Source organism: Peromyscus maniculatus, chromosome 3, assembly GCF_049852395.1.
Source record: "Peromyscus maniculatus bairdii isolate BWxNUB_F1_BW_parent chromosome 3, HU_Pman_BW_mat_3.1, whole genome shotgun sequence".
NCBI lineage: Eukaryota > Metazoa > Chordata > Mammalia > Rodentia > Cricetidae > Peromyscus > Peromyscus maniculatus.
The window spans coordinates 164,216,017-164,242,329 of NC_134854.1; the positions used below are offsets into that span (position 1 = coordinate 164,216,017).

At 41.4% G+C, this 26,313-nt stretch overlaps 1 protein-coding gene across 11 annotated transcripts in view; it reads right to left on the minus strand.

Annotated features, from left to right (window-relative positions):
- The window catches only part of Sox5 (SRY-box transcription factor 5), a 1,002,153-nt gene that overhangs the window by 83,300 nt on the left and 892,540 nt on the right, over positions 1 to 26,313 (minus strand). Inside the window, exon 1 of one of the 11 annotated variants that reach the window (XM_042274307.2) lies at positions 19,106 to 19,269. The exons of the other annotated variants lie outside the window; for them this stretch is intronic. The gene's annotated coding sequence lies outside the window, so the exon portion shown is untranslated. Of the gene's footprint in view, positions 1 to 19,105; positions 19,270 to 26,313 lie in introns of those variants that run through there. 11 annotated transcript variants of the gene reach the window in all.

Consider the following 26,313-nt stretch of genomic DNA (forward strand, 5'->3'; position numbering starts at 1 on the left):
TGTTAACATTTCATGCATATGGTAAATATTTAGGACAGAGACTATTAGATGATCGTGTTTTCAACTATTATTTGTGATGCATTGTTTCTGAATGGATTCATACCCAGTGTAAAGTAAACCTGAACAGATGCACCAAATTAAATGTGATACAGGAGGAAATTTTCCACGTTTTTCTTTCCTTCCTTTCCTTAAGTGAAGGGACATGGAATGGCATTGTGAACAGAAACAAAAACCAAAAGCAATTTCAAGCCTCCATAAGTATTATCTTTATGGCTTAATTTCTGCTTCTTAATGTAACTTAAATGTGGAGTTTAAAGAGAAACTAATGTACTGGAGAAAATCTTTCAAAACATGCCAGCAGGTTTCAATGTGAATAAATGTGCTTTCTGCATTATTATTTGTCATGTTTCCTCAGAAAATTATCAAAGCAACTTCAATTTAAGCGTGGACTTTCTCCGACACTGGGAACATTAACTTATTTGATAAGTACATTATGTGTAACACAGCAACAGCAAAAGTCCCAGTAAAAAGTCACACGCTGAGTGGATAAACACTTAGGATTTATGCATCACTATGGGCAGGCTAGCAATTTATGTTCCACTCTCCCATCCTGACAAATTCAAGAGCATAAGAGATACCAAATCCCCACACCCTGGGGAGCCTCTATCAACTCCCCCAAATTAAGAGGTGGGGAAATAGCTCAGCGATTGAGAGCACTTGCTCTTACAGAGGACCTGAGTTTGATTCCTAGCACCCATGTGAGGAGACTCTCCATCACCTGTAAGTCCAGACGCAGGGGTGTGGACTTCTTCTGGTCTATCAGTACACCTCTCACACATGTGCCCCCCACCATACAATTTGAAAGATAAATCTTGAGCTGAAACTCAAAGAGCGCCACATTGTTGGTAAGGGTGCGAGGAAATGGGAAACTTGACTTGGATGGTAGGAATATTAAATGGCCCTTCCTATTGTGGAAACTGTATCTCATCCCTGGTACATAAAGCAGAGTTAGTGTATGACTTCGAAGTCCTAGTTGTTTATGAAAAATACCTGAAAACGGGATTTTAAAAAATTGATCACACATATAAAACCACATTTTAAACAGAGTTAGTCGCAATGGTCCAAGGTGGAAATGACCGCAAATTTTCTCAAGGGTAAATGGTTTAAAAAACTATGGCAGAGATAAGGAATGGAAGATCATTCAGCCAGTGATGACACATAGGAATCTTGAGGGGCCCCAGCTTTGCTGAGCCAGTAAGGCAGAGGAAATGGAAGAACGGCTGTGTGAGGCTTCTCATAGAAAGTGCAGGGAAAGCTCTAGGCTATCAATATGAAGATGGGATGGAGGTTCCCGGGGATGGGGTAGGAGGGTGTGAGCATTTAATGTAGCAGGAATTCTAATTGGTCTTATTAATAAAAACCCGGAGTCAGATATCCAGGTAAATGCTGAAGGATCAGAGAAGCAAAGCAGCCAGCCATTGGAGATCTTACCTCTACCAAATCCTCAGCCTGAAGTGGGGCTGGAGAGATGGCTCAGCAGTTAAGAGCACTGGCTGTTCTTCCAGGGGTCCTGAGTTCAATTCCCAACAATGGTTACTCACAACCATCTGTAATGAGGTCTGGTGCCCCTTCTCTTCAATTTAGGGATTTGAATAATCTTTGAGGGGGGCAGTGGTGGCAATGACAAACCCAGGTCATTGTGTATCATACAGACAAAACATGGCAAATTTACTTGTATATATCACACACACACACACACACACTAGATTATTGCTGTCTTGGCTCCATATTAAAATATCCTTCATTGTCACTATGGGTACAAAGTAAATAAACAAAATCTGACATAAGCAACCCAGGGGAGATGGATTTACTGTGAGCTGCGGTTTCAGAGTGTTTAGGGCATGACTGGTCAGCTCACACATGCGGGCAGAGCATCAGAGCAGGGGATTACTGTGTTAGAGAGGCTTCTGTACACAAAGGTGGACAGGAAGCAGGAAGTGAGGGAAGACAGAAGCGGAGGCCTGTGTCAGGGACCGCTCTCCTGCCCCTGCCACCAGGCACTGTTTCCTCAGACAAGGCCCCTCCTCCTCCTCCTTTCAGTACTTCCCCCAAATGCTGTCATATTTCCACCTATCAAGGAACTAATCCATTGATATGAGCATGATCTATTATCTCTGGAAATGCCCCCTAGACCCAGCAACATATAGTTCATTAATTCCTCGGCATCTCTCTATCCAGTCAGGTTGAGGATCAAGGTTCACCCCCCTGGTGTGGGGCCACACGGACCCTTTTCCTCCCAACCTCAGGTCTCTTTTGTAGAAGGCAGGAGGCTCCTGGTCAGAACGGCCTCACTCCCTACTGACTGGGACTGACTTGGGAGAGACAGCATTTGACAATGCCACAGCCTCCTCAGCCCACCGCCCCAGCAAGGCAAGCACAGAGAAGCCAGAATGCTCCTGTCACACACAAAACCACTGATTTATACTTCACCTCATGCAACAGGACATGCTAATAAACCCTGAACACTGTTCCATATGCAACAGAATATACCCCTGTGCTAGGCCAGCTGGGGAGTCAATCAGGTTTGCAGTTCCTGTTACTGGGAAAAAGCTAGAAGAAACTAAAGCTAGGGAGATTTGGCTTCTTCTGCTTAGCACGGTGCTCTTGGCACCTCTGCATGTTTGATGAACATCACTGTGGCTGAGTCGATTCTTTCCCTTGATAAATCACAATGTACCATGCTTGTTTATCCACTTAGCCACTTGACGGACACTTGGATTTTTATTTCCTATTTTTAGGCTGTTATGAATAATCCTGCCGTGAACATTCCAGTGCCAGTCTTTGTGTGTTTTTATTACTCTGGGCTACCCAGTTTCTAATACTGGATTTGCTTAGTCATATGAACATGAGTCATACAAGTTCGTGTTTACTTTAAGAGTGCCGTTTATTTTCCACAGTGGCTGAACTCTCTTGCATCTCTTTTGCAATATCTGAGATTTCAGTTCCTCTGCGTCTTCATTAGAACTTAATATTTACTGTGTTTTTAAAAAATAGTTTTCTATTTAAGTATATTAGTGTTTGCTAGCATGTACGTGTGTTTGTTATATCTGTGTAGTGCCCTCAAGGCTGGAAGAGAGTGTTTCATAGCCTGGAACTGGAGTGACAAGCAGTTGTGAGTCCCCATGTGAGTGCTGGGAACTGAACTGAGACCATCTGGAAGAGCAGCCAGTACTCCTGACAGCTGAGCCCTCTCTCCAGTTCCATTCCTGCCTTCCTAAGGATGATTATTCTAGCAAGGTTGGGTATGTGGGATCACTGCATGGCACTGTGTCTCTGAATTTACTGTGTGTCTCTCCATGAGCTTAATAGTTACTCTCTTGTTTTCTATGGAAAAATATGCATTGAGATATTTTCTTTTTTTATAAAATTGGGCTGTCATGTTGTTGAGTTAAAAGCATGCTTTATACATTTGACTTTCGTTTTGAAGAGTAAAATGTGTTAGATAAATGGTATAAGAGTCTAGTTTCATAGTAAGGCATAGGCGTTATTGAAAAATCATAACTAGTATGGCAATAGAATGATTAAGTTTTCCTTCTGATCTATATCATATGGTACAATAAGCATCTGAGGCACTCAACTCTCTAAGGAACAACTCAGAATGTACTCAAGGGGGACCCTGGACACAATTCCTAAGGAAAATGGTGGACAGGGGAGAGATGCATTAAGCTGAAATGGCAAACAAGCACAGGACATATTAGGAGACTTCTCCATGTGAAGGAGGGATGCAGCCATTGTGGCGATGGCTGGGTCAGCTGGGGATGCTGGGGTAAGAGTTTAACAACAGGTCATGCAAGAGGTTGATGAGGTGAACGCACCAGACAGGAGCCCAGCTTGTTAGCAGGACAAGCCATCAGGGAGAGAGGCTACCGAGTCCTCAATGGAGATGACCTTCCCTCATCAGCTGGTAAGCCAGAGTGCTGTATGTCTGAAGGGAGACCCTCACCTCTTACAATTCAAAAAAGATAATATATTATCATGGCTCACTTCTCAAAAATAAATACCACACCTGGATGGCAATGTCTTGGAAAGGCTGAGATGTGGCAGAGGTCTTATCTGCTTATAGTGTGGTTTTATATTAAGAAGCTTTTATGAATCTGGATGTGGCAGCACCAAACAGGCTGAGGCAAATCAATCTGCACGGTGAAACCATACCCCAAACATAAGAAAAAATGATGCTGTGAATTCACGAATACAAGCCGTAAGTTGTATTATTTAGCTGCTTCATTAAATGTTAGTAATACATATCCAACTGTTATTATTCTATTCAGTTTTATGAGCTGTGAGAGCTGGATGGAATAGGGAGGCACCAATGAAGAGTGGACTGGTGTGTGGGTGTACAAATGGCATCCTGCTGAAAACTCAGGAGGCCTCTGAACGTCCTCAAGCCATAGGATCTCTCAGAGGCAAGAGGCTGTCACCCTGTCACTCTTGCTGCAGGCAAGGACACATATAAAAAAAGTGATTCGAATGCACTGTCCCTTTAAAGGCTGCCTTCTTCATTTTATTACACACTAATACATCTCAAATGGCTAGGAGAAAGCTCATTTTGACTTTTACAATTGAAACAGTTCCTTAAGAACTAGATACACTCCTGTAGGAGTCACACTAGGAAATGCCACCCGATCTTTTCACATCCCCTCCCTTCCCTGCTCTACTCCACAAGCCACCTTCCCGTTCTGCACATAACCCATCACAATATGTTCTAACATCTGCCTCCCCGTATGACGCATGACCTATCCGACTGACCCTTTTTATGCTGCTCCAGACTTTCTATTCGTTACTGATTGAGAACAAGAGCTCTGTTTCCATCCCTGAGGTCACAGACCAGTAAATACATCTCCATTTGGCAAGGTAGGAATGACGCTGGCCAGGGGCTCTTCATATCTCTATATATCACTGATGGCGCTTCATCTTCAATGACTTTAATTTTGTGGGAAATGCCACTGAAATTCCTCTCAAAGCAACAGAAAAAAAAGAAAGAAAGAAAAGGAGAAAGAAAGAAAGACTTGCTCACTGGAGGAAAATAAAAATCTGTGGCTCTCTCAAATATTCATAATTTGATATAGGAAAGCTGGGGGTTATCTAACAGACTGTTGAAGCAAATACTTCTGTTTGGCAAAGTTCAGGACCATCACTCATTTTATCCCAGCAGACGGTGGGATGGCAGCAGATATCAAATGATTAAACATACCATTCCTACAAAATGTAAGAACATCAGTGTCCACTTCTGCCAAACTAAACTGTATACTGTTTTATATAATGTAAGAACACATGTGTTTAGAATGTGCTCTGGAGGCATGCTGAAGCACCACATGCAGGGATGGGAAGAAGGGTAAGAACTGTGACTCTGACTCCTTGTGGCAAGTTTTGCTACTCTGAGATCACTGTAACAACTCTATATGTCTGACATGGATACAAAGCTTCACACCACTTCAATAATTCCTCAAATGCTCAACAACTTGAGATATCAACATTTGAGTCATTCTTACATTGGGTTTCCATTATATGACATTATTAACTCATCAAATTGGGAGCGAAGTTTCTTTGGGAAAACTCTGGAATGGTATATATTCTTGACTGCTCCCTTAATTTTAAATTTTAATTATGTATATAAGTGTGTTTCTCCATATGGAAATGTGCATATGAGTTCTGGTGCCCAGCGAGGCCAGAAGAGGGTGCTGAGTTCCCTGGAGCTGGAGTTACATATGGCTGTCAGCTGCTCAGCATGGATGATGGAAACCAAAGTTGGGTCCTCTTCCAGAGAGCAGTTAAGTGCTGTTAACTGCTGTGTGATCTCTCCAGCCCTGTTTTATTGTCTTTATCATTTATGCCTTTATTCATTTAAATGACTCTCAACACACGGCCCCCCACTGCACCCCAAGTCCTTAAATCTGACAAGGCACAAGGAAGTCATCAGGGAAATAGAAAGCCAATGTGGTGAGCAGCACATGGCAGAGGGCACTTGAGGACATGTTCCTGCACGTGCCTCCCTCTGTTGTGAGGGACCAAAGTGAGGTTCCCTACCTGAGGGCCAATGGAATCTGGTCAGTGAAATAATCACAAAATAAAAATGTAAAGTTGCAAATGTGGTCAATACCACTCAGTAACCAAGGGACTCTCCTGTAGTGGTATTGTGTTCCCCCAAAATATTGTGCACCCTAATAAACTTATCTGGGGTCAGAGACAGAACAGCCACAATATTAAACATAGAGGTTAGGCAATGGTAGCACACGCCTTTAATCCAAGCATTCCAGAGGCAGAAATCTCTCTGGATCTCTGTGTGTTCAAGGATACAGCCAAGCATGATGACTCATGCCTTTAATCCCAGGGAGTGATAGCATAAAGCAGAAAGGTATATAAGGCGTGAAAACCAGGAACTAGAAGCATTTGGCTGGTTAAGCATTCAGGCTTTCGAGCAACAGTTCAGCTGAGATCCATTCAGATATGAGGACTCAGAGGCTTCCGGTCTGAGGAAGCAGGATCAGCTGAGGAATTGGCAAGGTGGGGTAGCTGTGGCTTGTTCTGTCTCTCTGATCTTCCAGCGTTCACCCCAATACCCAGCCTGGATTTGTTTTTGTTAATAAGACCTGTTAAGATTCCTGCAACACTCTCCCATAAGCTATGGACAATGAGTGACAGCTTGAGAGATTCAGAAAATGCTTCACGACTGGGAGTACTCTGACCCTGAAAAAGGACGCTGGCGCCTACATCTCTTCAGTTTCCGCCTTATTTCTTTTCTAGCATAAGGAGACAACATGTGCGATGTTTAAATAAATAAAAACAAAAAGTTTCCTCCTAGGGATGGCTATTTACTGTTTCTTTCCCTTTTGCTTTTTTATAAACTTTTATGTAAGAAAATATTGCATACTAATATTAGTGCTGGCTCTCTGTATATGTACACTAAGAAACTGTATATTTCAGACTTCATGTAGACACAGAAGGATGGATGGCGGTGATAATTAGCAAAACAGCTAAACTTCACCCTGTGGCAGGTCCAAGGGTCATCCTTTGAAATTTCTCAACCAATTTAAAAAGTAGGTATTATTCTTATCTCACTGAGGAAGACATCGAGGCACAGAGACGTTACAGGGAAGTGTGTTGTCCAGGGCCAGGGAAGAGCCACGGCTGCGGTTAAATCCCTTTCCTGTTTACAGCCTTCTGTCTATTCACGGTGCCTTCTGAGCCCCTGCACCATCACTCAGACACGGGTGGGGTCTGTGTGATTTGAGACGAGATGTGAGAGCAAGAGAGGGTAACCGAGACGGGTTCAGAGAAGGCTGCACTGGTGACAACCTCGGTATTGAGGACACAGGACAGGAAAGAAGGGAAACGCACCCAAGAGAAACTTTCCCAGCATCCTCCATCTGCCTTTTTCCTCTTGGCTACTGCCAGTAAAAATGCTTTAGTTTATTTTTCTTTTTCGCTTTTTAATTTAAAAATAAATGTCTCCAATATTCTCTAATGAAGTGTAATAAATGTAAGGGAAACTACAAACGTGTATTATTGTCTTTCCTTAATCATCGGAATGATTTAGAAAGCACTGCGCTGTTCAACCCTTTAGCTCCCAGAACTCTTAAGTGGAACAAGAAAGTCGTTAATAAAATAGTCACAAATTGCCTTTAATCCCAGCACTCGGGAGGCAGAGGCAGGCGGATCTTTGTGAGTTCGACGCCAGCCTGGTCTACAGAGCAAGATCCAGGAAAGGCGCAAAGCTACACAGAGAAACCCTGTCTCGAAAAACAAAAACAAAAACAAAAACAAAAAATAGTCACAAACATATGTACCACTGGAAACGTGTAAGTACCTCATGGTAGAAAGGCTTCGGGAGGATATACAAAGGAGAGTGATGTTATGGGGCAGCAGACTGGGCCTGTTCCTGAACCGGTGCAGAGATGGAGAGCGGCACTGTAAGCTGATAGGACTGTATCAGCGGAACACACTAGTGGACAGAAAGGCTTGTCAAGCTCACAGTGTGTAGGGGAAGCCTACGTAAGCGGGTCCACAGCTACAGCCGGTGAGGGAAGAAGGAGAGTGGTAATCACATCTTGTTCTAGGAGACCAACCTGCAGGTAACTGGGAGAAGAGATCCCGCAAGTTCGGCCTCACCTCCAACAACGCACTTATAGCTGGTATGGCGGTTAAAAGACCACTACTACATATATGATTTAAAACAGATCCCAAGCCAATCACATGATCACCTATGCATGTGTTTTCCAGTACTGTCTCAAATTCAGTTAAAGACCTGGTCTCTATGTGTAAGTCCCACTAATAATGTAATCATACAAATCTGTAGTCCCTGTTTCCACGCATGCTCACAAACTCTAACTTTCCTAAAACTTTTGAAAACTGTTGTAGCAAACATGAGCCATCTGCACTACTCAGAATATGAGTAACTTCAACTAATTAAGGGAAACACCATTACAACAGAACTCTGTGTCCTTTGTATTTCAATTTTCATTATCTTTTCAGATCCCGACAAGCATTTCAATGGCACACATCACGTTTCTCATCAAATCAACCTCACCCAGAGAAATAATCAACTATTTTAATCAACACGAGGCACTCCCACCTTATGTTGACCTCCTCCAGCAGACATGTAGTGGGTGCCCATTTTGTGTCAAGCACTGTCCTTGACACTTGGGGCACATCATAGAAAAGCATCCCATGCTCTCATGAGAAGATTTTTTATTTTAATCTTCAAAAAGACTTGCAAGGATTTAACCTTACATAATCTGTATTTAGTACTGCCAAGTATTTCTCTATCTGATAACATTTATTACTTATGGCCAGTGATTGGGAATTCATATGTGTCTATAAGGCTTAGCATTTGTTAATGCATGCTGCCTTTGAAAACAATGAAATCATTTTTAAGACTGTAAAATTGAAGGACTGTGGCCATAGCTCAGTGGTAAGCATTGTGCGTGCTCACACACACACACACACACACACACACACACACACACACCACACACAAAAATGGGTAATTGGGAGATGCAGGTGGTAACACGAAGCTTGAAACTTGAAAACACCATGTGCTAAGTGATGTAAGCCAGGCACAAAAGAACAAATTGTTGGTCTGACTCGCTTACAGAGAGAACTTAAGAACAGAGGGACAGAGGCTGGAGACTGAATATCTGTCTGTCTGTCTGCCTGTATATTACAGGGTTGCTCTGAAATACAGGCCAGAAAGTCCATTGTTGGTGAACTCCTCTCTGACTTTGCAAGAAGCAAGGCAGCTGCCAGTCTGTAGAGGGGAGACCTGTCCTCATCCTCCCCTCCCAATCCCAAGCTGGCTTCTTGTTCATATTCTGATGACTGTTTATGAGCTCTGTCTTGTTCCAACTGTCACTCTTTACATTAAGGAAAGATAGATGGGACACACCAACTCCAACCTAAATGACCTTTGGATGTGACAAGAGTTTTAGGTCAGCCTTGCTAAATGGAGGCCTTGGTGTATGGAGACATGCCTTGGGGTGAAATTTACAGTGAATTTATTATCTCCCAATGCCCTTTGGACTGCTTCCCACCATCAAACACCATGGCAGCACTCGGAACAGGAAGAAATACATTAACTGGAATCCGATCGTTTTAAAAGGTTACAGCTGCCTAAATATAATTTAATTTCATACTTACCCTTTGAGGGTTTGGTGTATATTTTCATTTTATGACTGCAAATGATAAAGCTTTTAAGATTCCAGGCAATAAAAAGAGGGGAAAGAAGGATTTTAAGGGTTAGAAGTCTATTCAGTTCATATTCAATGACTGAAGTGACAAATTAGCTTTTTTTTTTTTAATCCAATATTTCTCATTTTGATTGGGAGCCTCTCCTCTGACCCTGCTCATGGACACTGGGCTGCCACCAGCCCCATGCACCAAGCCCGGACCTCAGCCAGTGTGGAAGTAAAAAGACCAGGCATGCAGACAAACGCAGATTTTCAGATGTGTTTTTCCGGTAGCATTTCCTCTGGAATAATTGACCACATTTCCACACTAAGGTGTCCACATCTCCTCATCCTACCATGGGCTCTGCATTCTCTAGTAGGTACTATTTCTCCAAACATTAATAAAGACTCACAAAGACCTTCTGAATACCATGCAATAGTCTCATCAGTTTAGTCAGTAAAATCATCACTAGGGTTTACAGACAGATGGTAAAAATAGAGTATTGCTGATGTCATAGGGTACGTCAGAAAGAAAATCAGAAACAATTCAGACCTGACCACCTGTGTAGACCGTCTAGCCATCAACAGAAGACAGAGGTCTAACTGAACTGTTCTCAACCCTCCCTCTTCCCTGCACTCAATACTTTCCTGGGGAATGAAGAGCCGTTTAAACATCAATCTAACAGAGTTGGGGGCAACAACTTTTGATTGCCTCACAGTTATGAGAAAGGCACAGAGTGAAACTTTTAGTGCACAGAGGTCACTGAATGTGTGAGATGGTGCAGACACACAAGCAAGCCTCCCCTCCTTCATTTAATCATTGACAAACAGTCCTGCAAAGCTGCTGAGCTAGTTCCTGTGATGTCTGCCTTTAAAACTTTCTAGGTAATTACAAAAGAACATCCCAAGCCAAACAGCAGCAGGGTTAGAAACACAAACTCAAGGCACATAAAGGCTATCGTCATAACTAAATATATTTGGTTTTTACAAATAGTGACACTAATATATTTTCAGTAGCAAAATTTAATAAAACAATTGATATTTTACTGTGCTGAGTGGTTTCGCACATCTTAAAGCTGCATCATAATCCTACCAGGTGAACAGTCTTACTATTATTTAGTCTCACTTTGAGATTCAGAAAACTGACCCAACTAATCAGTCTAGTGGACACTATAACTCAAATCCTGGTCAAAAATTGGAGCCAGAAGTTATTCATTTTTGAGAAACATTATTGACTTTTCTATACAGAGAAAAAATATAAAAACTATTCAGTAATTTTCAGATATCCAATTAAAAACATTCCAAAGAGGATACATCGATGGCCAAACTAAAAGATACACATAGTTAGGGAAATGCAGATTAAAACCAGAATGTGATGCTGTCTCATAACTGTGATGTCAAAATTACTAAAAAATGAATAAATAAAAATAATAATAAGGCAAAAAAAAGCCACGACAACCAATGGAATTGCCCTAGGGTGTATGAATTCTACCTCTAAATACATACCTATAGGAAATAAAGATTTCAAAGAGATACACAGAAGAATCAACTATAAAGCCAAAGGCAGCAGCAGCAACCCACATGTCTACCAGGGAATGGATGAATTAACAAACAGTGTAATCCGTGGAATAAAATATTTGTCCTTTAAAAGGAGAGAAATGTTAATTTGTGGTACAATGTAATAAATGCAGGAGACATCAGGCTGGATGACAGAGATGACAAGAAAAGCTAAATGTTCCATGATTTGCCAGCACAGGGAACCTAACATAGTTTCATCCATGGATAGGAAACTCAGAATGTTCTTAAAGTCAGGTTTTTTAGGTCACACTCAAAACTGAAAAAAAAAAAGTAGAAATTAAGAGTTGTTGAGAGTTAGGTAGAGACTGCCTTATGATGCTTTATCTGTTCTCCATTCTTGCTATTGAATCCCCTTTACCATCACCAAATAGGATGATTTTCCAACCACACAGTGGTTTTGCCTTCCTCAGGGAAAGCTGGCATCTCCAGAGATAGCAGCCCTGTTCAAACAAAGCATTCATGGAAGGGAACATGGAGAAATGGATGGCCTTTATTTTTAATAGGAATAAAGATATGGGCTTTTGTAATATGAAATGAAGGTAAACATTTCATATGAAGAAAAATTTTGCCTTCAAAAATTACTTTCTGCAGCTGGGCAGTGGTGGTGTATGCCTTTATTCCCAGCACATGCCTTTAACCTCAGTACTCAGGAGGCAGAGGCAGGCAGATCTCTGAGTTCCAAGCCAGCTTGGTCTACAGAGTGAGTTCCAGGACAGGTAAGGCTACACAGTGAAAACCTGTCCTGAAAAGCAAAAACAAAACAAACAAAGACACACAAAAAAAAACCCAGATTACATTCTACTTATAAGCCCAGAATCTCTGGTTAGGGCATTTAAGCAACAAGGACAAGAGTTCAAAGTCACCCTTGGATATATGGTAAGTTCTAGACCAACCTGGGTTCCATGAGACACTGCCTCAAAAAATGAAGAAAAGTGTCAGGTGATGGTGCACACCTTTAATCCCAGCACTCATGAGGCAAAGACTCTGTGAGCAGGAGTCCAGCCTGACCTACAGAGCAGGTTCCAGGACAGTCAGGGCAATATAGAGAAGCCCTGTCTTGAAAAAAAAATGAAAAATATTTTAAAACATAATCTTTTTGTTATATGAGGCATGAGGTCTTTGGGCTCCCCAAGAAGTTTTCCATCATGAACGTGGATGAGCGTTGTCATCTCTACAGAACAGAAATTCTGCAACCCGAGAAAATGACTTGGTAGCCCAAAGAAGCTGCTGGGTCTATTTTAGATCATTTAAAAGTATGAGATCCAGGTTATCATTACTCTAGGAATAAACTAACCAGGACCAAAGTTGATGCAGCTGAGTATACTGTAAACGCCATCTCATTTACCCTCACAACACCCTTACCATATAGGACAGTGATCACCCCATGTTATGGGTGAAGGAGCTGAGATGAAGAAACATTTTTTGTCTTCACTGGGGCTGCAGAGATAGCTCCAGGTTGAGAGCACTTCCTGCTCTTTCAGAGGACCCGAGTTTGTTTCCTATCACCCAGACAGGGAGGCTCCAGCTCCAGGGGACCTGATGCCCTGTCTAGCCTCTGTAGGCACCTGCACTCATATGCACAAACTAAGACACAGACATGGACAAATAAAAAGTATATCTCCCTAAAATCTGAAGGTGTGCATAAATAGGGTTGATTTTCACTCTAGAGCTCACTTCCTCTTCCATTACACTACACGTTGTCATAGGAATGGTGTCTAGTTTGATAGTAAGCTTTGTTTTAGTATTTGTTAATGGCTGAGTGGAATTTGGAGGAACATGTTCCAAGGAAAAAGAAGAAAATCTCAAGTAAGCACACGTGAGTGTGAGAATCTATTGCTTGCAAATGCTGAGGCTGTGGCCAGCAGGAAGTAGGTGGTTTCTCGGGGTACCTAATGCCATCTGCTGTCTACAGTGACTTGAAATCATAGATACTGAATCTTCCTCCTGAAGAAAATTAAAAGTGTGACCAATTAAAACAAGATGTTGACAAAAGTTAAGACAGGGATCGAATGGTTGAATGAGCATGGCCCGCATCCATTCCTGTATTTGGACACTTGGTCCCCAGGTGGTGAACTGTTTGGGGGAAGTTGGGAGGTGTGGCCTTGTTGGAAGAGGAATGCCATTTGCAGTGGGCTTTGAGATCTCAAAAGACTCGTGTGATTCCCGGTTTGCTCTCTCTGCCTCCTACTTGTGGATGGAGATGTGAGCTCTCAGCTGTTCCTGCCATCATGCATTTGCTCCACCACCGTGGACTCTACCCCTCTGAAACCACAAACCCAAATTTAACACTTTCTAAGTTGCTTTGGTGATTTCTGTAGTTGTTCATCTTTTATGTTATTCGAATGTTTTCATTATGGTATCTCTCTGTGTGTATGTGTATGTGTGTGATATGTGATATGTGTGTACGTGTGTGCATGTGTATGTATGTGTGTGTGTGTGTGTGTGTGTGTGTGCATATAAATACCTGCAGAGGCCCTAGAAGGAGGACAGAGTACCCTCCTCTAATACTCTCCCCTTGATGTTTTTGAGACAAGGTCTCTCAGAAATCCTGGAGTTAGGCTGGCAGCTAGAAAGTTCCAGTAACCCTCAGTCTTTCCTGCTCTGCCCCTGCCCAGCACTGGGTTTACAAGTGTGCACTTAATCACCCCTGTTTTCTGGGACGTGAACTCAAGATCTCACAAGAAGCACTTTTACCCACGGTGTCATCTCCCCAGCCCCATGCATAGTATTTCTGATAATTAAAAACCAAATAACTGAAATCAGGTGTAAACAAGTCACATCAAAGATGCTACAGCATACATCTCAAGCTTCAGAAACTACAAGGTAGAGAACAGGCTTAGTGCCATAGCTCAAAATGCAGAAACTCAAATATTCCAGAAAGTTTTGAGTACTCACATAACACCATAAATGAAACCATTTCATAAAGAAAAGTACTAAGAAAAGTAGCCGAAATGACCTCCTGACTGTATGTGAGGTGGAGAGGAAACAGCCGTGAGCTTCAAATGAGGTCTTAGTTCCTGTCCCCAAATAGCTAATTACCAATAGCAACAGTTAAAACCTTTCTGGTCTCTAGTGTTCAAATACATGACACCCAAAATTTGCATTTGCAGCCATGAGTAAATTGTTCTCATGGAAGAAACAGAAGGCAAGCCACATTACAATGAAAAAATGTGCCTGTTTCTTGCAGGGATGTCTCTTGTCTTAAATAACGAGTGTAGACTTGGGGTGGGATATTGTTCTTAATTTTGCTTCATCCTAAAAAAGAAAGCAATTTGTAACACCCCAGGCTTTACTCTAAAATCGAGTATTGACTGAGTTTTGCTAATGGAGAAAGCAAGAGTGCCCAAATTTTCATTCTGAAGCCTTAATCTGGCTGATCTCCTGCTCACCGTCGCAAGCCACTATGGGTGTACTTTGAATCTATCCTGTTTCTTCCTGCTTTTCATTCACAATATAGTTCAATTAAGTGGGGGAAAGAGCCTGGCCTTCAGAGACAGGTCAAGGGTAAGAAAAATGAACAACCAGGATCCATCCTCACACTACCCACCTCTGGTCACACCCTTGTTTTATCTGACACTAATGCCCCACCCACTTCTGCCCGTACCCTTGCTTTATCTGATACTATTAAGAAACTTCCACCAGAAACAGCCAGAAATGTCCTGGTCTTAATTTTTCCCCCAGAAAAATCTCACAGAGTTCTATTTTCAAGTCTTCTTAAGACACTTGCCAAACAAATATACTTCAACATTGTGATGTGGTTTCTCTCTTGGTCCTTCTGTTAGAATGGCTCATTCACAACTGCAAACCCCTATCTGCATGATTATATAATCATTTTTGAGTACTCTCTTTTCTGAGAAGCAAACAGAATATCAACAAGACACACGATGTAAACAAACCCACTTTGAACCCTCTATGTACAAACAGATAGGAGACAGCATATTTCTTTGCTTTTGTTTTCCAAACCCCTTGATCTTCCTAGAGCTTCTCACAAAGGAATTAACTCCAGGGCTTGGGGAAAGGGAAGCTGTTCAGAAGGTCATCACTGTAACAGACATGCAAATGCTAGTCACTGTTTGACTAGCCAGTTTTAATTTAATGGTCCAAGTGCTAATTCAGCAGTTTCTCACTCCCCACTTAAACCAGTACAACTAAAACATGATACACAATTCATGTTTCTTTTTAAAGATATTATAATAAAACTTGAAAAAGTCAGGCTCAAACTTCGTTTTGAAGGATGTGAGTCTCACTGGTTTAGCCTGGTCACTATTTAATCTCACTTACCTCTTCTTTCAAACTGGAGACTAGGGATGGATGGAGCGGTGAGTCTACTAAGCAGCCAAATCTTTAACTCAAGTTATATTAACCCACAGACACTGACACATAAGACAAAGAAGGAGATGATACTGTATTTGTGTGTGTGTGTGTGTGTGTGTGTGTGTGTGTGTGTGTGTGTGTGTGTAATAGTAAGTAGTGGGAAACAACTCCACCAATGAGGAGTTTTACTCACCCGTCCATGTACATCCATCCATCATCTAACCTTCTATCTAATCATCCATCCATCCATCATCTATCTGGCTGCCTATCTGCCTGTCTATCTATCTATCTATCTATCTATCTATCTATCTATCTATCTATCTATCTATCTAATGATCTATCCATGCATTCATCATTAATCCCATCCATTTATCCATCCATTCAATTGTCCATCTGTCCATGCAATCATTTATGCATCTGGTCATTCATGTATCTATACATTGATTTATCATTTATCTAATAATCTACCTACTCTCTATTTAATCGTCTCTCTATATGTCTAACCATCTATCTATCTTCAATCTATCAATCTGTCATCCATCTAACAAATCATGTCTGTCTACCATCTATCTATCACCCATATGTCAGAAGGGGAGGCCCCATCTTTCTCCAAATTCTGTTCTTCTCTTGCACTTCTGTTTCCTCCCTTTCAAGCTCCTTTGAGACCCACAGGGATCTGTGCCTGATTCCTTAGGACTCTGAGGACCTCAACTTAGAAACAACCCAGAATTCTGAAAAACTACAATCTCTAGGATATATGGTTCTATAAACATAATTCACTTTTGCATTAGAGTGTGAAATAAAACTGTTTCCTCAAAGAAACAAATAAAACAAAGTTTATAAAGGTTGAAAGTTAGTTTTTGTTGCAGAGAACAGAGAACGGGGGTACCAGGTAGACTAGGTATAGTATAATTCTACTAATGTGTGCAGCATATGAGTAAGTATCACATGGTAATACCAGAAAACATTTTTATGTTATTTAAAATTTAAATATCATATTAAAAGGCCCTATGTAACAATGATTTATTTTATGTTTTATAAGGTATTTATTTAAAACAGTTGGGGCAATGCACAGAACAATTCATTTTCATTACACCCGTGGAAATGCAAGATATGGCTGGAGGCTTTATTACCATTTCATAGATATGAACAATGAAACAAAAAGTGCACAACACCCAAATACAGGAACTATACTCCAAGATGTTTCCATTTTAGATAAATAAATGCATTGCCTATCATGGATTCCTTTTTATTCTACTAAGATACTTTTATTTATATGTATGTGTGTGTATCTGTGCATGGGTATGTGCATATGAGTACAGATGCCTACAAAATCCAGAAAAGAGTTTTGGATTCCCTGAAGCTTGAATTACAGGTATTTGTAAGCCACCAGATGTGGGTGCTGGAAACCAAACTTCAGTCTTCTACAAGAGCATAAAGCACTCTTAGCCCCAAGCATCTCTCTAGCCCTCCTATAGAGTCTTCTATGTTATAGCACACAGGAAAATATAGTATTGCATTTTGCCTCAGTTTCACTAATGTATATTTATATAAGAAAAAATCTCTTATGCCCTAATTGTCAATGCAATTTAAACAATAAATATAATTTTAATAGTTAATGAAGTTCTGTTAATCAGCCAAAAATAACTACCATTTAGCCTTCACAAAAAGCTATCATTTCTACCCACATCTTATAGACAAGGAAAGTACAGAGAAGTCTGATGGCCTGCCCAAAGCCAAGCTTTAGACATGAGCAATCTTGACATGAGACAAAGATATGCAGGTAATACACTCAGTCATTCAGTTACAGTAAGGAGTATATACTTCTTAAAACACTGACCTAAAGATGGCTCCTCAGTATGACAAAGCAGTAATTCTAACCCTCATGCTTTCCTCCTTCAAACTATCTTATAAAGGGGCCATATTTCTCTGCCTTAATTATTAAGAATGGAGGAGGCTCTCATCCTAGGCTTTTGAGGTACATTAATGCAGCCTATATATTCCAGATGTGTGCTTGTATGTAGCCACAGGAATAATTCTCATCATATTCATAGTTTTGTGATATCAACCAAAACCACCCAGCAGCTGCTGATATTAGGAATATCTGTCCTCATTTGGATTATTCTTCCCATTTCCAGCGGTAATTGTGGTCTTTGTAGACCTTTACACCCAAGGCTGCAATTGAGTTCATAAACATAATTTGGCTACTTTAAAGAATACTAATGGTACAAACTAAATTGCCAGTTTTGCTGAATAACACATCTATAAGATAAACATACTGTTTGCTCTCTTTACATATAGCCAAAATGCAAACATTAAGTAGTTCTCTTTTTTCTTGATAAAATAGAAGCTTTTAAAATTACAACAAATTGGTGTTATTCTTGGAATATCTAACACTGTCTTTGAGCCTAGACATCTTTGTAGAGTCCAGAAACCCAGAAACGTTAGAGAGTCACTTAAACAAGTACTGATTCCCAAGACACCGGCATGGAGTTGTTTCCAGAGCCCTGGCCCTGAGTAACAGCCCTGGTATCTTACCATCAGCCATGGTAGAGATTCAACTATAATTTTGAAATTAGCTACATGTTTACTTGATCATAATAAAGACGGGTGCTGTAGAAGTGCTTATAGTGATATTTCTGTTAGCATCTTAGACACTTTGAAAGCACTATTCTCATTGTCCAGATGACAAGCATCCCCTGAGAACCCTGGGAGTGGTACTAACTCCAGAAGCACAGCCTAACAGGTTCTTCCTTAAAGGATGCTTCAAAGCTGCTGGGCTCTCACTGGATCCCATGTGGGCTTGGAAAAGTCAGAGCAAGTGTTGGCCACATTTCTCCTGGTCTGTTAGCATATGTTCTTCAGTGTGCAGGATGTCTCTGTATATAATTTAATTGTTGTGGTTTTTTCTCCCCTCTATTAATACATATGTAAATGCTTGCTCCAGTAGCTGTGGTATTTAGTCCTCTGTGTGCTTCTGTCTGTCTACTCTGCAGGTTCAGAGTCAAAGAGAGAGGAAGCAAGAGAATTCAGACTTTCTAACCTGTGAGGAAATTCACTCAAGCAGAGAGAATTTGGGAAGCAGACAGTCTCCTAGAGCTGCAGTTGAAATTGGAAGTCCCTGGTCATTTCCAATGTGATATGGGAATAGCAGTGGTCTAAATGCTAACCTTGGTAGTTAGGTAATCCATTAGAAAAGTTCACACAAAAACTTGAACATAGAAACACACCCATTCCTTGTAATGAGAACTAACAGGACCTACACTGCACCTAGATCTTTCCACATGATTATTTTTTTTTCTTGACCTTTTTGGATCTTTCTGTTCACCCTCTTGGCTAAATGCCAAATGTCATGCTCAGTCCCTCTCAGCCCTGAATCCTCTAAAGTTTTTAATCGGTGTCTTATCATTGTTAACTTCTTTCAAATGTTGGCAGGGTTTTGATAAAAAAGATGAACTTTGGAGTTTTATTTTGTTTTAGTCCATATCTACCTTGGTGAAGCTCTATCATCCAGAAATTGACGCTGCTCTAGCCTCAACAGCTGCTGAGATTTCAGCTCATATCACGTGGGCTTCTCTAATGAAGGCAGCTTATGTGGGTTCCTGCATCTCAGTGAAGACAGGTCCCTGATACCACAGCAGCTTCTCTTCTCGTTTATGACAAATTGGAATTTTGAGCCTTAACATTCCGAAAATATTCTTCTGAATTTTTGAAATAGTTGTAGTAAAATTTTTAAAGTTTAATTAATTCAATAAGAATTCTTGATTGAGGACTACTTGCTTATTTTGAGCAAAATATGACTGTCCAAAAATCCCAATCTTTGCTTCCTTCTGCTTATCACTATTAATCATTGGTTGGAGTTGGTATTTTTGGCTTCCTATAGGTAGAACAGGTGGTAACCATCTTTTGGCCAAGACAGATACAGTATTTATAAAGTGAGAAGAAACTGGATAAATATTTCCTTCTAACTTCAAATATTAGAAGTCTAGCTTTAAAAAATAGAAATAGGACAGTACAGTATAACTACTATTAAAAGATTCATGATGCTCATTAAGTAAAATGCAAATTAATGAGAATGAATAGGAAAAATAAATGCTAGATCGAAGTCTGTTGCAGGCATTGGATTTTATTAATTAGGAACAGACAATTCACTTAACTGATTTCATCTAGGCACAAATGTCCCAAAATTCTGTATTAGCTTTATTTTGTGTAAATAGCTAGACTTCATTTTAAATATAGAAATCATGCTAGGTTAATTTTGTTTATAAATAAAAAGCTACCTTCTTTAAAAAGAACTGAGATCATGAAGAAAAATGTCTGAATCACTTAATTGCACATGGAAAGAAAAGGGTATTTAGACAAAAGGAATTAAAAAAAGAAATCAAAGGAGACAGAGAAAACAGGTCAATCAGTATACGGGAATGCTAATTGGCTAGTTGCTGTTTTGATATATACATCCATCTATTATTTAGATACAGTTTATGTCAGTGTTGCCTTGGCAAGATGAGCCATACCGTGTCACATAAAAGCACCTCCAGCATATGTATTCTTGTGTGTGTCTGTGCACATTTTAGCATATAATATAGGAATGATTAGATGTTGCAACCTTTCGTCTCTCATTGGTAAATTATAATGACTTCAAAAGAATTAGACAATTGCCCTGAGTACAAACACACAGTGTTTATGCAGCAGCCCACTATGATGCCAAGGTAAGGGGAGGAACAATCAGCAGAGGCAGAGCTAGCTAGAGCTTTCTCATACCCTAAGTGTTTTCTAATAGAGACAAAAATAACCACCAAGTCCCCTGGTAGTTAAGTACAATTTGCTTCAGAAATTAATCCTCTGTTGCATTATTTTGTTGGAAACTCTTGTTACCCTCAGCATGTGATAGATGCTTATAGATGCTTAGCACTTGACATTTGCTAGGCATCCTTTGGGTTCCTTGAGGTGCAATGCAGCCAGTAGGAGGTGCTGTCCTGGGGCGGAGCACCATTTCCAGGAGACAGACAAAGAGTCAGATGAGAACATGGTTGAAGGTGTCTGCAGATGAGTGCAAAGAGGAGCTTCAAGTGGGGTGTATAAGCCCCTCAAGCCACTCAAGTGGCCAGGCCCCTCCCCTGAGGACCTCTAACTGTCAGGTTCCACCCACGGAACACTCTAACTGCCTTAACTGCTGGACCCTACCCCCATCCTGCAGAGCAAAAAGCCCAGTCTCTGGACATGAAATCCTATCAATCTCTATCCTGAAAAGTTCCACCCCCTTCCCAAGAAGCTCTATATTAGCCCTCCATCCGGTTCAGTTTGCTGCTGTTTCTTGCTTGAGCAGAGGCAACCACCCTCTTGGGTTTTTCCCTCTCAATAAATCTCTTGTGTGAGGTTTGTTGTGCGGTGTGACTATGTGGTATTCCTTGGCTTCCAGCTGCCAGGATACCTTTGTATTCGAACTGCAATGCTTACAGGGTGTCGCCAGGAATGTTGGTTTATGATTTAAACAGTGTAGTAATGTAGATCTCAGACAGGTGAAACCACACCATAAAGTAAAAGAAGGTGAGAGTGAGTATTCCAGGCAAAGGGAGTCGTGTAGAAGGAAGAGCTTCTCGGAAACTTGAACGCTAAGACTCTGTTTGGCAAGTCAAGGGACAGAGGAGAGACCTGGGGTACATGGGACAGGCCTAGTTGTTTCAAGAAAGGTTACAAATTAATTTTTGCAAATACCATAGTGCCAACCACATACAGTGATTTTCAAACATTTTACTAAGAATAGTATTTTTTATATAAAATATTAACATGATCTTATGGAATTAAAACTATTTTTCTATTCTTACATAAGTCAAAATTGTGCATTTGATTTCTTTTTATATTTGTTATTCCTTATTTTTAAAAGATGGAGATTATATAGGAAACTATTAGCACTGAGCTTAGTTTTATTGTATTGCAGGATAGTAACATAAGAAAAATCAAATAGTTTATTGAAATTGTAATGTTAACTTTTATTCTTCCCCTCTCTATGTAACATGTGTGTATTGAGTTCAAAACACACAGAAAGCACTTGGTGAAACTCAAATAATGTCAGCCACTGACATCTGGATTTTGATTGGTAGAAACACTACGCTGGCTAGCTTATGTCAGCTTGACACAAGCGAGAGTCCCTGGAGAGGAGGGAGCCTCAACGGAGAAAATGCCTCCACATGATCAGGCTGCAGGCAAGCCTGTAGGGTATTATTCTTCAGTAGTGACTGATGTGAGGGGACCCAGCCCATTGCAGGTGGTGGCACCCTGGGCAGTTTGTCCTGGTTTCTACACAAAAGCAGGCTGAGCAAGCTGGGAGTGGCAAGCCAGCAAGCAGCACCCCTCCATGCCCTCTACATCAGCTCCTGCCTCCAGGTTCCTGCCCTGTTTGAGTTCCTGTCCTGACTTCCTTTGATGATGAATGGTGATGTGGAAGTGAAAGCCAAATAAACCCTTTCCTCCCCAACTTGCTTTGGTCATGGTGTTTCCTCAAGCAAAAATAACCCTGACTAAGACAATAGGTAGTAGAAGTTAGAACATACCCTACAATTGCCTTAACACAGTCTTTCCTAAAGAATAAATGTTTTCACATGAAACCTGAAGAGTAAGTCTGAAGGGTAAGTTGGCTGGGTGAATGAGATGGATATTCTACACTGACAATTTGATAAGATTTAGAATCATGAAGGAAATATACCTTGGGGAATGTTTCTGAGGGAGTGTCAAGAGAAGATTAACAGCAGAGAGAGCTCCCATTGTAATGTGGGTGACAACATTCCATGACTAACTAAAAGAGGAAAAGTCAGAAAGCTAGATGGACATAAACTTTATCACCTTATGGTCTGCCAAGATATGAGGATACAGCCTCATGCTCCTGCCATAGCAGCCACAAGCTCCACCATGATGCTTTCCTGCCATAATGGACTGTATCCCCTCAATTGGGAACCAAAATAGATGTCTCCTCTCTTCAGCTGCATCTGGTCAGGTATTTGGTCACAGCAATGAGAAGAATAATGAATACAGTTATCAATGACCTTCAGGAGAAGGGAGAAAGAAATGAAGTCATCAGAGAGGCATCCAAGGACTTTAGTAGGAACAAGATGTAAATCTCAAAAAACCAAAAAAAAAAATGTAAATCAAAAGATCATTCTGATCAATAAAAAGAAAATGCAGTGAGCTGGCAAGACTGAGCCTGAGACTATTCTAGGGCTGTTAGAAACGAAAGATGAGCTGGCCTTCCGCATTCAGTTATGATGGAAAACATGGTGGACTCTTGATGTGTTTAGTGGAAGAAACACACAGTGAAGGGCAGAGATGGAGGTCAGTGTTGTGGATATCGCTCTGTATAAATAAACACTGATTGGCCAGTGACCAGGCAGGAAGTATAGGCGGGACTAACAGAGAGGAGAAAAGAGGAAACAGAAAGACAGGGGAGAAACCAGCCAGCTGCCACCATGACAAGCAAGATGTAAGGTACCGGTAAGCCACAAGCCACATGGCAACTTATAGATTTCTGGAAATGGGTTAATTTAAGATATAAGAACAGTTAGCAAGAAGCCTGCCACGGCCGTACAGTTTATAAGTAATATAAGCGTCTGAGTGATTATTTTATATGTGGGCTGTGGGACTGCAGGAGCTTGGTGGGACCTGGAGAGAAGCCCTCCAGCTACAGGTCAGGGGTCACGTAGCTCAGGATAGCACTCCTGCTTCTAGGTGGAGGAGGAGAGAGAATGAGAACACTCACTGAGACCAGAGAGTGAACAGCTTAGACATGGGGGAAGACAACCCTTGGGGAGGTCCATCTGGAGCTGAGTCCATAGTCTATGTAAACAACTATATCATTTTCCCTCTCCATGGCCAACACACAGGTGGTCATATGGCTCTGAACCTTAGAAAAGATGTAGGAGGCATCAGACACAAAGATAGGTTTGCTGTAAGAGAAAGAAATTTTTTAAAAAAGTAATTAGTGTAACACGTTCATTTCATTGTATTTGTAATTGAGATTAATTCATTTCTCTCAAAAATAAAATAAAATATGATAATGTTTGAAATATTTTCACTACTATTAAAATACACAATGTGGTCAGTTTTCATATGAAGTACTTTTTTTTTTTTTTTTTTTTTTTGATTTTTCGAGACAGGGTTTCTCTGTGTAGCTTTGCACCTTTCCTGGGACTCACTTGGTAGCCCAGGCTGGCCTTGAACTCACAGAGATCCGCCTGCCTCTGCCTCCCAAGTGCTGGGATTAAAGGCGTGCACCACCACCGCCCGGCCCGAAGTACTTTTTATTACATATGATAGTAATTGCCAGGGCCACAAAGTAATAGTTAAGTAGTAAAACGGCAGTGTCATCTGGGGTATGCCATTCTGCTGGTCTTCTCGACTCATCGTTCTTATGTCTGTCCTTTAATAAAGAACCTGGTTTGTCTTAGAGTGCCATACAAGGGACAGAGTCATACAGACAAGGCTGTTTCAGAAGAAACCAGGATGGTTAGTCAAATCAGGTCAACCACAAGTGGAAAGAGACCTTCAGAACTCCACACTGGAGCTAGATCCTGAAAGTATTTGAACTTGAATCTGTGCCAAGGGGTGGGAACCTCGAAGCTCGGGGTCTGAAGTGACAGCACCTCTGTCATTCCCACTGTTCACCGTGGTTCCAGAAAGCACTCAGTCAGTAACTGCTACAATGTAGTCTCCAGTGACTGAGTTAGGGAACCTCTTGAGAGAGAGGGACTCTCGAGTTGCAAATAAAACCTCCTGGGCATGGTGAACCAGATGTAATGATTTTAAAACTGCGGAGCTGGAACTCTGTGCTCAAGCTTCCTTCCTTATTTGTTTTTTGTTTGTTTGTTTGGTTTGGTTTTTTTTCGAGACAGGGTTTCTCTGTGTAGTTTTGGTACCTGTCCTGGATATCGCTCTGTAGACCAGACCGACCTTGAACTCACAGACATCTGCCTGGCTCTGCCTCCTGAGTGCTGGGATTAAAGGCATGTGCCACCACCGCCCGGCTTCCTTCCTTGTTTAAGAGAGCTGCTAACATCTAACATTACGTTTTGTGACAATAATTAAGTGAGATAGTCCTAGGAAATCCTCACCTATGACAGTATGAAATAGTCTCACCAGCAGCAAGCAACATTAGTTACCATGGCATTTTATTTAAATTGAAACCATTGTATTTGAACCCAAGGGGAGGGAAAATATCTCAGTTTTGTTTATGGTTTCTCTACCCTTCTGGTGAGGAACAAGCATAGACTAAGACCAGTGCATGTCTACCAGGGTCCATAAGAAACTCCTCAGCTGTCGTTCCTGCTCCTTCCTCAGCTCAGGATTCATTTCTACTGCTATCTTGGGAAGAGTGCCCCTGGACTCACCACTCCTTACCCAGAACGACTGGAAACACCAAAGAGTAGCAGAGAACAAAACAAGCAGATAAGCCCTAAGAATCAACTCTTCTTGAACAAACACAAACAGAAACAGCAATTGGCGCCATCAGCTTGTAACCATGCTCCCTTTCCTGAAACCTGACTGAACTGGTTCTCCAAACACCAGTCTTGTGCCTCCTGCCTCTGACTCTTTCTCATGTCCCCTTCCCCAGCTTCCCACAGCATTTTAAATGTGAGGTGGCATCTAGAGAGCAGGATGAATAGAGAGAAAGCTAGGCCTGTGGCTTCAAGAGGGCTTGGTTATGGAGAAGACACTCTTCTCTCCCTCCCCAAGAGCGGAGGCAGAACTTGGAGAAGTCAGAAGAAAAGAAAAACCCAAATGCTCTTTATCAATGGGTTGGCTGAGAAGTCACAAAACCTAAAGCCTCACCACTTGAGGTACAGGGACATGAGAAAGTTCTAAAGAAAACCTGACTGGGCAGATTGGGAGTGTGTATAACTGTAGGGAGTGCTTGTGTTCAGTTGGGGAGTTTTCTTGAGTTGGAATGGTTTGATGGAGAAAAGTGAAATGCTTGCTGTAAACTGTGGTACCATCACAGCCCATAGGGGACACCAAAGAGAGCCTCAACCAAGCTGTCTGTGAAGGAGCATGGGGTAGGAAGCAAGGGATAGAATCCTTGCTACCCAATGGCTCTTGTCAATGGGGGTAGGGGGGGCAGGTCCCAACCAAAAGAAGGTGGGATACCTTTACTGACAGACCCATCCATCTCAGTTTGCTGGGAAACTGATCAATGCCCAAGAAATCCACACACTCACTTCTCCACAGGTGGTGTGAGTGCTTAAGAAGGAAACTTGTAAGTGGCCTCTTTCTTCATTTCTGGTCTCTAGAACTGGATTTCTGACCCAATACTGGCCAGGTAGATGGTAAGATGCGAACTAGACACGTGAATGAAGTTTCTAGCGGGCTGAACTCTAACCCTGGAAGGTAACAAGGAGTCTACTGAAGGCATTGTAAAGAGATGGACAACGGAAACTAACAGTTCTCAAAGCAGAGTTTGGAAAGCATTAAAACTGGTTCCTGTCTTACATTCTGCTCAGACAGAGCATTTCAGAAACAGATTTTCCAGTGGAGGTGGATGTACTGTAAGTGTTAAGACTGTTGAAGATGACTTGTCTCAAACCCATCAGGAAAGGTCTATGGTGGGGATGGGGAGGGGACAACAGTTGTCTTTGTAGGTGTGGAGCAGGATGGAGCTGAAGGATTCACAGGCTCTGCAGCAAAGATGCAATTTTTTGTGTGTATAAATACT